This window comes from Caenorhabditis briggsae (genome assembly GCF_000004555.2).
Source record: "Caenorhabditis briggsae complete genome, chrIV, whole genome shotgun sequence".
Classification (NCBI taxonomy): domain Eukaryota; kingdom Metazoa; phylum Nematoda; class Chromadorea; order Rhabditida; family Rhabditidae; genus Caenorhabditis; species Caenorhabditis briggsae.
In genome coordinates, this window is record NC_013487.2 from 5,712,100 (window position 1) to 5,717,515 (window position 5,416).

Below are 5,416 nucleotides of genomic sequence, written 5' to 3' on the forward strand. Positions count from 1 at the left end.
AATTTATATCGATTCTTGTAACAGATATTGGAAATTGGTCAACTGATAAAATGTTTTGAAGTTATAATGAGTATTTTATCAGTGAACAACTTTTTGATATATTTTACAGGAGCAGAGATAAAGTGGCTCAAAGTGCAAGTATAGGGTGGCCTTCTATTAGAGTGTTTGAGGTGTTTGATTTTTGAGCTTGGAGACAGTATTGGCTCTTAAGTTAGTTAAAAGGTTCTCAATATCAATGATAACAGAGATTACTGATCAAGAACTAGAAAAAGCTTATATTATGGTCCCACAATGACAATTACCGTTTTTACCGGCAGTTTCAGACTTTTCAAGTTTTTTTTAAAATTTTTCCCCCAATTATCTCGGAAAACCGGAAAAAATCTGAAAAAAAAGCCGAAAATGAAGAAATAAATTCGAATTCGCGCGCTTTTATTCCCAAAAGGACTAGAAAACTCGCACTCGGCCACCAGTTAACAGTTTGGTTTTCGATGCGTTTTTCTCCACGAAGGAATTTTTTCGAATTTTTTTTACTATTTTTATGGGAATCTACATAATTTTCTGCACAAAATAAAGCAATAAAAATTTTCACTGCACACCACCTTTAAAAAAGAACAGTACACAAAATTTCAAAAAAAAATCTAAATTAATCTCTGTGAAATTGAACTGAACATCTTCTATCTCTGCACGCACCTATCACCCTACAAACAACGCCCATAGTCTCCTTCTCTAATCATTAGAAAAAACCATTCTTGGTCAATTAGCGAAAATAGTTAATCTTCTTTAGAATCCCCAGTATATATTCTCTGTCCATCTTGATCTATCGGGTACTCCGTTTGAAAAGTTGGTGATGGAGGAGGAAAATTCGAGAAAATTTAGGAGCGAGGGGACAACGACGACTTGTACATCTAATATGAAACAAATTGTCTTCTCTGGTGTCTCTATTTCTCTAGTCAATGAAAATTGAGAAGTGAGGAGAACTGTTGCCGACCTTGAATTTTTTTTGGGGAAATAAACCTACTACTATCAGATGAGGAGGTGGAGGACAGAAGGAACACTTTTATCACCTCTTGTATGATAAAATAAATCTAACTGTCTTGACGAAAAACTTTTAAAAAATTAGGAAGAAAAAACTGTAAGGAATGGGTTGTCTGCAATTTGGCCAAAGTTCAAAGTAGCTAGATGAAACAGTAATAACTTTCAGAATTTTTGAAAATTCTAATCTTAAATTTGGAATCCGGCCAAAAACTTGAATTGTAGAACAAAATGCAACAAATTGCTCCAAAAATAGTCCATTTTTGGAAACTTTTAGAAGGTTCGCGACCCTTTTTTTTGGAATCCCGATTCTTTAGAGATGGCCTAGAATTTTCAGTTTTGGCAGGAATTTAAAAACATTTGGAGAGCCTTCTAGAAGTTTCCAAAAATGTGCAAATTTTGACACCATTTTTTTTTTGAGATTCTGCAATAATCTTTTGGTCAATGTTTGGCTTGTTCTAACCTAGACTCACTAGAGAAATTTTCAAAAAAATTCTGTTCCTAAGTTCTTATTTTAATGACAGTAGGTATTTTATCACATTGGTCGCTTTCTTCGCTGGGTCAGAAAAATTTCAATAGTCGATTCCAAATTTCGCAAAAAATAGACAAAAGATACTATATTGTTCAAACGGATTTATAAAAATTCTGTACAAAAATTCAATTCTTTGAAAACCAAAAAAAAAAAAAACGGTTTGGTTCGAAAAACATAACTGCTTCACTGAAGTTAGTTCTTCGGATGTAATTCGGCACTACGATTTTTCATGTTTCGTATTAAATATCAAAAAAAAATTTAAACAACGAAGTTATGAAAAAGCGAGAAATCAAGAAGATGTGAAACAAGTCTTTAGAAAATAAAAACTACAATAATCCTGGTTTTTTACGAAGGTAGGAAGTTCTGGTTCGGAATACGGTAGATCCCGATTGTCACAGTTTTTCGAAAATGCTCTGGGAAATATTGAAAAAGAAGAGTTTGATCAGGTAGACTTTATTTTCGAAACACATAATTTTTCTTCCTCTACCTAACTTCTAGTCAGATGCTCTGCTCCCCAAAAAAGCAACCAATACTTGCATCGTCTTCTTAAATCAAATAAAATGTGTGAGTCGAAAAGTGAAGAGAATAGAACCTATATATGCTCTCCATTCCCCTCTCTATCTTTTCAAATGTACCAAACACATCTGCCATCTGTGAGTCGGATTGTGTCCTCTTCTTCTTCCCCACAACCAACCGATAGAGAGATGCTAATTTGTGTCGTCCGAAAGAGAGATATCGAATGTCTGGGTCTCCCAAAAGTACACACTATTTTTTTCGCGACGAGCATTTCATTGCGAACATGCTCTCGAGAAAGAAAGAGAGGTCCCCTATTCTTCAGATGGCAAAACATTGTTTTTATGTGTTAGTGAGTGTGACTTTGTGAAGAAAGGAGAAAAAAGGGAGAAATAAGTTTTAGAAGGCACTGGAAGGAATTTTATAAATAGCTAAAGAAGTGAGATAGAGGTGAAAGAAGAGAGGATATGGAATAGGAACTATTGGAGGAGGAGGACAATTATGTATAAATCATCAGTGGGGGATAATTGGATGTAAACGTTTTTGATTTTTCGGTTTTGCGTCACTGAATCCTATTCCACCCGAAAAAGGAAGAAATGGCCGAGAGGCGGAGAGGATAGGTAGCACACTTTTTGTCGGGTATTGAAATAGGACAGAAGTTCGTAATGAACTGATGTAAGTTGGAAAATGTATTCCGGGTGTCGGGTCATTCTATGAGACAGAAAGTATGGACAAATACAGTGCGCGTCATAATGATAGCACCACCTCATTTTTTGAGGGTTTCAGAAAAACTATAAAACTAAGAGCAAAACGATTAATGCCATTCGATTCAGCATCCCAAAAAACCTATGTGTCCCCTAAATCAAGTACCAGTCAAGTTTATTAGGACTACAGTAACCAAAAGTCTGTCTGCACACCGCGTCATAATTTTTTTGAGAAATTGAGAATAATTTGTTGGAATTCGTTAAAATAGTCTTTAAACAGTCTGTTTTGACAGTCTACACAAAAATTGATGTCTCTATTCAACTTTGAGAAACAATTATTTTCAGACATTTTCGTCCATTTTTTGGGTTTTTGGAATAAATCTTGAATAACTTGGCTCCTATGTGAACTTCCTATAGTTTTCTCCTGTTTTCCCCAAAGTTTCAGCCAGATTGGAACACTCTCCGAGTTTTCGCGGAGTTTTTTTTTCCTTTTTTACCGACTCCCTGAATGACCCCATTAGTTTTTTAGTTTTTCTGAAACCCTCAAAAAATGGGGTGGTGCTATCATTTATTTTTTTGTACTACGCATAAGCTTTAAAAATCATTCGACAGAATATACAAAACTTTTGGAACAGTAATTATTCGCATAATAAAAAAGGAAGTTTCCAAGGTGACCCAGAATTCTCTAGGGAAAATATAAGACGTTAGGTTGAATGGTATATTCCAGGTCGTTCGATATTCAGAGCAAAATATAGATTTTCAAATTTTGAGACCTTTCCGCTACTTCGACTTCAAATCATATCCTCGTCTCAATGAAAATCATGGTTGTTCACAATTTCTTAAAAACCCTGTGAAACAGTATTTCTGCAAAACTTTACTGTTTCGAAAAGGTTGTTAATTCAACAGTTGATAATTTTTGTGCTAGTAAAAAAGACGTCTAATTGTAAGATGCAAAAAGTGCAAGAAACTAAAACTCGAAGTTTTCAGGTCATCAATCTTGACTGGATATTAAAATGACACAGTTATAAAGTTTTTCATTTCAGTTGGTTGGAAAATCTGTTCTAGTCCTATTGTCTTTGAGTCGAGCAAAGATAATAGGCATAAGACAATAGAATGTAAGGCATAAGAAGACAGAAATATTACAAAATTCTGGAACAGTAAAATTTAGAAAAAAGGTGGCGGAAATCTTATGAATATTCTAGGGCATGGAGTTATCATTTTTCGAAATCATTTAACAGAATATACAAAACTTCTGAAACAGTAAATCTTCCAAATAATAAGGAAAAGGAAAATTTCAAGATTGGAAGGCCTTTTCGCTAGAAAGGATTATTCGGTTTTAGGCTTGATGGGGTCAGAGGTTATCCCATAACTAATTGTCATCCTGTACATCTTCATAAAGAGCTGGAAAACGTGCTCTAGTTCAAACGTCTTTCATTACAGACCAAATATCAGAAGCAACAAGCATACAAAAAGTTAAGAAGATTCTGGAACAGTAAAATTTAAAAACAAACATATCGAATGGCAGGGAAGTTTTATGAAACTTTTAGACTAGGGGAGCGACTTCTATATGCCAATCAGTTTCCGAAACAATTCAACAGAATATATAAAACGTTTGGAACAGTAATTAACGTAAAAAATAATTTTCCACCAGACGAACAATTAGAATGTCCAAGAATTCGGTAGAAACGAATATTAGGTTTTAGGGCTGATGGAAAAGCCAAGGTTATTCGGTAGTCAAACAAGATATACAAACTGGTGGATTCTGGTTTTTCATCAAGAGGCTACTATGGTATTCTGTTTCAAATGGTAGATATACCAAAACTTTGGCAGCCGTTAACATTAACGGTTTCAGTAATTCAATATCCGTTTTTTTTGAATAAACATAACAGTGTTGAAAAAGGATTAGTAAAATATGAGACAAGCACATTTCTAGAACGGAATACAACTGTTTCCGATTATAACTCACTCGAAAAATCATAACTTTTGGGCTGGTATAAAATACCGTAAAACCTGTAATAGAAGGGCTCCGACACTGACCCGTTTGAGTTAACTTTTTTCAGCTCCTATCGAAGATATCAGAAATGTGTTAACTGACAAAATCACTTCTGACATTAAGATAAACAATTAACCAGTTGTCACCTTTCTGATATCATTGACAGGAACTGAAAAAAAATTGGCTTAAAATTTAAAGTTAGTGAGACCTTTTTAGGTTTTACGGTGTCCAGCTTTTCGGTTTTTCTATTTTGGGGTTTTTTTAGAGTAGGATGTATCAAAATCACCAGAATGATGATTGTTGATCACAATTATTTGAAAACTTTTTGAAACATTCAAGTTCTGTTAAAGGGGGACTCCGACCAAAAATTTTTATTGCATTAAAATGTGTTGAAAGTTATCTATTTTCCTAATATCATTGCAAAAAAATTTTAAAGAAATCCGAAATCTTCGAAAAACGCCGTTGAAAATGAAAAAAAATTCAAAAAAGGTGCCGCCGAGGGACGAGGATTTGAATTCCCGCGCAGTGAGAAACCTAGGCTACGGCGCCTGAGAGCATTATTTTCAAGTGGCCGACAGTGTTTTTTAACGTTTTTTACCTGTTGGAGATAAAAGCGAGAAGAATCCGGAAAAATTGTCCGGG